General features: G+C 41.5%; 1 long non-coding RNA gene across 1 annotated transcript; it reads right to left on the reverse strand.

Moving 5' to 3' along the window:
* Positions 1-456: 456 nt before the first annotated feature.
* LOC138028765 (uncharacterized) lies at positions 457-7472 on the reverse strand. Its single transcript, XR_011127718.1, has 7 exons — positions 6511-7472; positions 5354-5498; positions 4764-4799; positions 3336-3406; positions 2809-2834; positions 2474-2525; positions 457-1959 (listed from the first exon to the last, which is right to left on the reverse strand). It is a non-coding gene; the product is annotated as an uncharacterized lncRNA (long non-coding RNA).
* Between the last annotated feature and the right edge of the window lie 2528 nt (positions 7473-10000).

The following is a 10000-nucleotide window of genomic DNA, read 5'->3' on the forward strand; positions in this document are numbered from 1 at the left end:
GTGTCCCCAAAGCATTTGAAAATTAATAGGTATTATGCAAAATTTGAGGGGCAAACAAAGTGGATTAGGGGGAATTCGAAAAATAGAGAATTGATCCCAGTCCCACCGAATGAATAAAGTCTTTTTCCGATGTGTAACCTAAGATGAGACCAGTATAAGTTGCGTCGACTTGGAAATCAAGTCCATCTTTCTGTGCCAGAAAAGGCAAAGTAAGCAGCGAACGACTTCGAGAGCAAGTTGAGCGCCCAATGCAATAGTTTTAATGAGCATAAAAGGAACATGTTTGCACTCTGGCACGTTCGTTGGTTAAATTTGGTTTTTTTTTTTGCCGTTCAAACAATGACGAAAATAACCGAATTTCTTTGAGGGGTGTGAGAAGCCGGAGAGCAATTTTCCGGTTTTTTTTTTCACGCTAACTCGGAGGAGTTTGTACACTTTAACACGCCTACCGTCTTATTTGAATGATCTTGAATCATATATTGTATTTTTGACGTTCTTGTAATATTGCCGTCAATTTTGCGCAACAACAATGGGAGATAAAACTACGTGAAGTTATTATGAGGATGTACAAGTTATAAAAGTACGGAATCTATCGTACTCTTATCCTTTCTCCCTCGCGCGGCATTCGCCATTAGCTCTAGCGCGAGATCACCATCTGCACAAACAAACGTCTTGACCGCTTCTTCGACAGTGACCAATTAACGAGTTGTGCACCCAGTCTAAACACCTAAACAGAAAATGCACCTATACTCAAATACTCTTCAATGAAATAAATGTATATTCTTCGACTCCTTTCACGGGAACGAAATGAGCCCAACAAATTGACCCATCCCCAACTGAGTGGCCTCATAGAGCATTGCACTGGCATCGCATAAGTCGTGGGCTCCACCTGAACTTTTTCCCTTTTGAACCTCCAAGGTTACTTAAAGTTGGAAAACCGGAAGTCATTTGACGCACGACCGAGTTGCCAGAGGATTGTGTCCGTCGACCCTTTCACTCCCAAGATCTGAAATTAATTCTCCTTACTGGCTGCCATACATTTCTTCTATCAGTTATGTGAATTTGATGGTATATCTAGACAAAATAACCCAGGTGATAAATTTGTTTATTCTCGTCACCGGTCAAAATGAATTGAGCTTGTGAGGAGAAAATTTCTATCAATCACTTTTTCGAGTGAAAAGGGTTAAGGTATCTCTTTCGCAAAAATGTGATTCTTCTGGAATTTTAGGGCCCGACATACGAGCACTATTTCATAGAAAGCCACATCTCTGGAACTGTACTGGAAACAAACATTAGAGCATCTGAGAGTATTTCGTTTTTAAGGCTGTGGTTGAAATCGTCGAACTTGGTTTCGATAACATACATTGTAATTTTCATGTGTTTGAATTCAAACGGTTTTGCATTCTTGTCAGTTTGCTATGGGAATAGACCCATACCTCTCGCAACTCTAGTCTGGTGGATCGAATGACAGCAACGGTTTTGCTATCCGGCTATTTCTTATTCATCGGTGAAAATGTTAAAGTATGTTTTCTTAGAAGAGAAACTGACGTTAAATAGCTACTAAAATAATTAAGATAAGGGTAACTTGAATGTTCCACTATTATCCTGGATACAAACATGAACAATCCAAAGTAGCTGAATTCTTTTATCATGTAGTACGTTTTGCTCATGTGCACTTCCACTTTCAGCTGAATCGCCGGCATTTAGTTTGAACACACCACCTTGGTAATTTGTGAAATATCTTGCATCACAATGGTTAACACTGGATTGACTGCCAAGAATCTTGCGACCATTCAGCAAAGTGTAATGGCTCATGGAATAACTCGTACAATCCTCATAATAAATCTGGCTGTATACATAGTAAGTTCCGCACGGCCGATCATCAACGCACCTTGGTGTCTTCTGAATGTTATGTTTCCGCTCACGTGACCTCACGTGGATTCCAACGGTCAACAGATCCTGTGGAGGAATTTGAAGCCTTGAAAAGTTTCCTTTGGGCTTGGAGTTGATTAGGAAACACTAGGGAGAAGGTTGACACCGCCTTTGGCCGGCACAAAGAAATCCGAGCATATTTGTCCGCTCAAAATCTGACTAGATAGCCTGCGAACGCAGACGAATTTCCGGTCGTCAGCCGGAAATACGTCTGCGTTCGCAAGCTAATGACTAGACGGTGCAGGAAAATTTCTCGCCCACCCCACTCTTGGCAGAGATAAGCCCCAGGTGAAAAAAAAACTAAAGCGAATCTGATTTCCTTATCGCGCCTCGTAAAAAACGTGTGCACGAAATCATGAAGTGTCAATAGGACATGGGTTTCTTGGCTCCAGTTGTTCAAACGATGAATAGCGCTATTCACTGATCGGATAAATCACATTCCAGAGGATAATGTCATAGCAAAACCAATTGCGCTATCCATGGATAGCGTTATTTATCTTTTGAACAACTGAGGCCCGGTGCCTCAACTATGGAATCTTACCAGCGTGTTCTACTCTTTTGCCGTCTCCCACCAGGTGAGCACTTTCTCGTCCCTGACAAAAGATTTGAAAGAAGGAATCTCACAAACCAAAAACAAAACAAAACAAACTCGGACTTCAAGCGGGTCCCTTGTTTTCTACAAAAAGAACGAAAACATTGATCTCATTTTGCCACAGCAATTTGTCGAGGGTTAACGTTAACTTGGACAAAACCTGAGAAGACTCATGTGTTGGAAGGCAACAATTATGTACTGACTGAAAAGTCACCCGATGCTTTTTCTGAAAATGTCTCAAAATTTTTTCTTATAGGCATAGTCAGCTAAATTTAAGTGCTCACCAAACTTCATGGTGGTCCTTGTTCACCTAAACAAAAACAACGATCAGTAGAGATCACATGTTACTGAGGCGATTAAAAGCCTTGTTTCCTTGCCCATTTAAAGCGAAGTATGACTGTAAGCAGTTGCCTTGTCATATTTCTGCTTGATAAAGAAATACGCCATACGATATTCAAAGAAGACAGGCTCTACGTATTTTAATGAATCCTTAAAAAAAAGTCCCGTGTTTCCTTTTTGATCCATAGAAAAAAATTCAGTTCACCAGGGCAGTGTCACAAGAGCTTTTAAAGTTACTCTTAATCGAACGTGCGCTCTGGTTTCATTGTTGTTGTTATTGTTGACGCTGTTGTCTGTTTGATGATGATGACGAGGATAGTGGCGGTAGTGGTGATGATATGATGATGATGATGACGTAATTCGTTAGATAATGTAATTTGCCTTCAACTCAACTATATCTTTATGGCCGTGAAGAATGTTTCTGTATGAAGCAAATTTCGCCGGAACCCTTGTCCCTTTTTCCTCTCCTTACCTTGTTGACCAGGATCTCCTTTTATTCCCCGTTCACCGGGTCCCCCGGAGGGCCGGTGATCCCTGGTTCACCTGAACAGAAAGAAATTGAACAAGAAATTGTTTTTTGCATTGAAGAAGCTCCGTCTGTGCTTCGTGTTTGTTTGAAGCACTACTCTTTAATTGACAATTCAAAAGCGGTAGGTCAACTAAAATCGGTCGAGCTGTGCTTTTCTGTAGTACGGTCGATTATTCAGTAAAGAGAGCATTTATGACAAACCAAGACTAAATACGAAACTAGGTATTTTGTGGATAAAAAACGATTTTTGTGTTTATCAAAAGTTACAATAATATCCGCGGCTTGTCTCACAATGTGCTTACTTTGTGTATAGAGGTCTCAGCTCATCTTTGTGTTCGCGTTCATCAGGCCATATATCGTCGCTTTCATCTAACCGTGGACACGTGGACGGGAAAACATGCTCTAATTGGCTGTAAACGTGACAAGTAGTTTTGTCTTCAATCATTCGAAGTTGGAGATATGTTCATGCAAGTTTTCCAACTGAATGGCGGCACGACCGGATATCGAAGACTTTTTTCTAAAAAAATTGACCCTCATCTGATAAAGTATGCTTCAAATATTGTCGAACAATTTTAACGGCTGCCAACTCAAACTTCAAAGAACATGTTTTCCGTCATTTGTCTACGCTTGGATGAAAACGCCGCTATGTGTATCACGAGGGTCGGTTGTAATTGGTCAGACCTTGAAAAGTTGCTTCTTTACGCGGTCTGTTTAAACCCACTGAAGAGTAAAACGTCTGGCGTCAGTCAGAGTAAAATCTATTGAGTCTCACTCCCAGGAGTCAATGGGTTAAAAATACTTCAACGTTTAAAAAATTCGAGATAATAGAGAAATTTCATATCGCCTCCAGCTGAAACGGCAAACGAAAGGTTGATGCATGTCATGAAAGCATGAAAAATCTTCTTATTCTAACTTTTTTCTCACTTTTGGACGTCATCTGTAAAAAACAAGAAAAAAAAAAACCCAACAAACACCCTTCCTTGATTATTGGCAAAAACAGGAGCCCATTATCCGGAGCTTCTATCTGTATTGTACGGTAACGCTCCCGTATCTTTCAATTTTTAGAACTACTATATTTTGACGTATGTGACGTATAGTGACTCGGAGGGCATACGTGAAGTGGTTCACATAGGTCACACACGTATGTGATGTAATAAATGACCGACCATAGGTCTCTTAGGATTGGCCCCTGCAAGGTGCTTCTAAAAATAGAAAAGATACCGGAAAGGGCTGACTCAGAGGGTTAATATGGAAGATGGAGGCTCCGTATAATGGACGCCAGGCAAACACCTGCACCACCAGGCAACAGCTCTTTAAAAAAAATTGCGCTTTAAAATCAAATTATAGTAACGGACCAAGATGATTTACAACCTTTTTGTCCTTTTCTGTTTCTTCTCCTCTTAGGACCTGCAAACCAAGACAATTAATAGAGTCAATAATCTTCCCACATTAGTAATACGAATTGGTTCAAACTTCTCTTCTAGTCAAAATGAAAATGACATTGCATTTATCTACGGGTATTCATATTTAACTGCGTTCCTGTAATAGAATAATAGATATTTCCCTATTGTTACCCGGGAAAACTGGGACGAGATTTTTTCTCCTCGCTAACCGCATAGTAAATGGTAGTGTATTTATAGGCCACTTTTATAAATGGCGACCACTTTTACATTCTTTTCTCTTTACGTTAATTAGTGCTTTGAAACTAAATTATTTGAAAGTTGCTCGTCGTAGCGAGGCTAGAAAGACTTAACATTAAAACAAAAGAATATTTTATTTGGCATATGAAGCAAATACCAACAAACCCATTCCGTAGGCAGTGAAACGAATTAGTTCGGTATCAAATAGCGACACAGAGTGGACAAGGGTTCAAAGATATTGGCGGCTTGTGATAATCATTTATTACATTTGCAGTATCTTGGAGCATAAACAGAACGTTGAACAAATAAGTAGAAAACTACCCGGCGGTCCAGGTGGACCTTGAGGTCCCGGGGGACCAGTTGCCCCGGGTGGCCCACTCTTGGCACACACGATGCTGGCGCAGGCGTTTGTAGATCGTCTCAGCCTTCCTATGAATGCGTTCTTCGTTGCAGTTACTTCGGATTTCTGCACAGGAAAGGCAAACTTGACAATGAAACGTTAATTGTTAATGTTGATGAATAATGGCATTTTGAACTTCGGCAACCAAGCTCCGCCTTGAATGGAAGCGATCATCACGGGCAGATATAGGATAAATAATGACCGGTTTCCAAAACAACGAAAACGGTCCTCGGGGTCCGAGGGCATACTCCGCCGGGAATATTTTGGATTTTAACCCTCCAAAGTCCCCTTTACAGTGTTCTGACCAATTTCCTTAAAATGATGGAAACCGGTATGGATCCACCCCTGATCATTGCTGAAAGACAGCTAACAGACTTTTAACTTCCTGTCTTATTAGTTCACTAAACCACATCTTTCCCTTTCAGGTTTTCAAAGGATCCGTTTCAAGGGGTGACCCGGCGACACATCATTGGATTATGGTGTTTACCAACTGGATACCGCAATAATTGTCGGGACCAAAATGGCGGACTAATACTTAAGGGACAGTACAACGAAAGATGAATTTGCGAACGAGCGCATGTGGTGCGTCATCCGAGACATGTTCTGAGAGGGTCTCTAACTATCGCACGCTGTTAAAGTGTTTGGTATCTTAACATGTGGTGAAATAGAAAGAGAAAGGTGCTATGAGAGGTTGTCAAACGATTCACTTCCTAAGCCTGAAACATCACAAAAACTGGATGACATTACGTTATGCATTTAGAGTGGGGGCTGCTGCCTCAAACAGACGAGATTTATCATAACAGAGGAGATATTGGTTGGCTGGTAGTTAAGTCCCAACAAGGAAGCAAGATCGAATAGCGAGCTACAGCTGTGACAATTATTCACAGACAAATGAAAGATAACCGGGATAAAACCAATAAATGAGGAATAACAGATTTTATGGCCTGAGTGATACGAAACAAATACAAAAATTATCGCACACTGAGTGAAGTTTCATTTTTATGCTAATTGCTGAACATAAACGCACCAAAAAAAAAAAAATCTGTTTGCGTAGGTAGTACATACTGCATACACCAACCTGTTGATCTTGATAAAGTTTAGATTCTTTGTTTTCAGGTTGTTTGTGGTTACCCGCGGCATAACAGAAGTCCCGGCAGCTGTTGTGACTCTGCTTTCCGACAAAGAATCGACTCGGCTACTTAAATCTTGAACGTGTTGTTTTAGGAGGCTGTAATCTCGCATCAAATACACTAGGAACACGCTCAGTGACACGCAATACACCAGTAACAACACGATTGCCAGAGCGACAAGGAAACGTAAAGGGCATTGCCTCTCGTTTGCAACCATTTTGAGTGACTTTGTTGAGTTAAACACAAAACAGCCGTGGAGCCATTCACGCGCATAAGCGCTGTCCGTTGTGATGGTTTCCTCCGCTTTGAATGGCTTCTGGGAAGTCAGGTCATGATTAAGGAGTCTGTTTTGTCGTTATTTGAATAATCACCACATCAGTTGGGAAACTATAAGGAGTTCACGATGTCACACAGTGGTTCAATGGTCCGGAACAAGTTGGAACATTTGACATATATGTATGAGGAATGGACTTGTATTTCTTTGGATAACGGAGTGGAAGAAATGTAACGATTGCAAATAGAGGTTTCCCATGAAGCCATTGGGGTGACCTATAAGCAAAGAGGCGGTACCACTCAACGACCTTCAAGAATCTTGATCTGAAAAGTGACGAAAACTTCAACCGTATTCCATATGAAAATATCTTTTGCTTTGAAATATTTACCATGACTCATGAGCTCCTGACCAGTGAGAGGCCTAAATAGGAAACTTTTTTTTTTTTTGTAAATAATTTTATTTTTTAAATACGTACAGTTACCCCATAAAACATTGCAAACTACAGTAAGCAATACAATAAGTATTGCAATACGAACGTGACATGAATTACAGCACTACCAAGCACTAATTGCATTAAAATTACATGTTTTCTAACATAACAAAAAAACAAGAGAAAATAATAAATAAATAAAATACGACTTCTAGCACTTCGAAAAAACCATTTTTTCCTTTGGGGTTACATTTATAACTATGATAGGAAACTGTTGAAGGTAGAGAGTTCTAGCGCTCGGGCAAAACATACAGAAACTGATCTAAAAGCTGGTAAATAACCGTAAAAGTAGTAGATCACCCCAAGTGGTAGTCACTGACAAGGACTTCGCAGATGATATCATCGGCGCCCTTTTTATCAGAAGAGCTGGAAAACGCATAAGAACATCTCACGGAATGGAAAGAGAGAAGGTGGGACAACATGACTGACTGAAGTACCTTGGCTGATGCATCAATGCCTCGAGGACTTCACAAGAAAAGCACCCGCGTGGAGGATCTATCATGAACTGAGTAAGATTTGGAAATCAATCTTGCCGAAAAAGATTGAGATCAGACTAATCCTGGCCACAGTTGAGTCTGTTCTCCTGCCGGTGTGGCTTTAAAATTCGGTACCATCGGAACGACACGGCACTGACATGCACTATAATCCTGAGCCAGGATGGATCTCGATTTGTCTCGGAGACAACTCTTACGATGACGAACTCTAACGTGAGCCACCACGTGTGTCTGAGAAAGTAAGGCAACCAAGGCACAGAGCTGCCAGACATTGCCTGACACAAGAGGAGATTTCATCTCGACTTGTTTCCATGGCAGCCCAAATTTGGGAAAGTTGCAAGAGGCGAAAAGTTTATGCAACGAAAACGCCAATCCAAAACAGAACAGATGTTTTACAAGTCTTACAATTATTTCATCTTGTGAACGTTGTACAGTAAAGAACGCTCTCAAAACGGGATTAATACGAGAACATAGAAAAAGAACGATTCGCTGGACTAAAACGAGTACTGTTGCTTCCAGCACGACTATATTTTTCCTCTAGATCTTGTAACCAATAGGTGGCTTCATACTAGCGGAGTAAAGTATATCTTAAGTATGCCCAGGGCTCAAGCATACTTGAGATCGTCTATGTTTTTTAAAGTGTTTGATAGACGTCCGTTTCCGGAATGTGTTGTAAGCTCGTAAGGATGGTCGAACTAGACTTGAGAGTGTACTTGGGCTTCTTTGAAGGCAATGCGTTACCATGGCCTCAAGGTAGGCTACTTGAGCTGAAATTAAAGCTGTTCACATCTGAAAGTAGGCCTCAAGTGCACTGAACGTATCCTTACTCCACTAGTATGAACCCGCCTAATAATTTTCTCGTTTCGTGGTATTTCCGTCGTAGACGTAGTTGCCTAAACGGATCATCGTCGGGTGCCTGGAGAAGTCAATGAAAAAATGTCAAAACTAGAAGAGTTTTGTCCCTGGAGCCCCATTGAGACGTCGGCACAAATGACATGAGATGAGATTATTACCTTCGAAGGATATCAAGAACTTTGGGATAGACGAGCCTTTGCTCGTGCATCCTCGTGATTTATGAGCTCTCGTGATGTTCTGAAATTTCTCAAATGACACAAGCCGCAACTTTCAAAACATCACTCGGGCACGGAAAACATGAAATGCACTCGCGTTCACACGATTTCCTAAACTTATTTCACAGCATTGCTCTTACCAAAGTGCATGGTGACATTAATGGTTGGGGGGGGGGGGGGGGCCCCAGTCGCGCTTTGGCTGCACATGAGAAAGATTTCTTTGCCTTGTGGAAGATTCGAACTCGGTATCTCCTCATTCAGAGGCAATCGCGCGCGATGACAACTAAATTACGGACGCCCTACGCGGCAGAATAAGGGGGAAATATGTATTGAAGGATTGTGTGCGTGACCGGAAACGAGATTTTGTTTTCGTTGCACGCAATGCTAATTACGCAATTTTCTAATTCTCCCGGTATTGTTAGGAAGTATTTTTAAATACCATCGTAGAAAGTTGTAACGCATCTGTTTACTGGTTTTGACTGGAGTCAACGCCGTTAACAACAGTTTTAAATGTGAACAATTCTACGATCAGGGGTAGTACCCAACAAGCCATTTTTTCAAAATTCATCAAAATATATCATGGCCATATAAAATAAACCAAAAATTAGGCTTTTGGGGGCAATTTCTCTATCTGCTGGGAAATTTTTATCTGTTCCGCACTCCCAGCAAAACAGACCAAATCTTCCGTTTGCCAGCAGGGCCGGGCGGACGTTTCCCAGCAAGCAAGAATAAAAACCCCACTTAAAGGGGTACTAAACACACCCGCCTGGTATGTTAGCTACGCCATGCTGATGAGGCCCAAAAGGCCGAAACAGCTGTCCATGGCTGCTAATTGACCGGGTGAAATGGTTGTGCGCATGCGTGATGTGTTGGCCACACCGGGTTGGTGTTAGCGTGTGTCACCTTGCTTTTATTATTGTTCAATTTAATACATCGTAAGCGAAAAGGGCGTGGCAAAAAGGCTCGGATCTTGCGCTCAGTTGGGAGGAAGGGAGGGGGGGGGGGGGGGGGGACATTTAAAAAAAATTGCCAGCACAACAATAATCTTTTTCCAGCAACTACATAATACTTTTTCTCCAGCCTGCACATAAAATACACCCCCTGCGGAAC

Source organism: Montipora capricornis, chromosome 13 (assembly GCF_036669925.1).
Source record: "Montipora capricornis isolate CH-2021 chromosome 13, ASM3666992v2, whole genome shotgun sequence".
NCBI lineage: Eukaryota > Metazoa > Cnidaria > Anthozoa > Scleractinia > Acroporidae > Montipora > Montipora capricornis.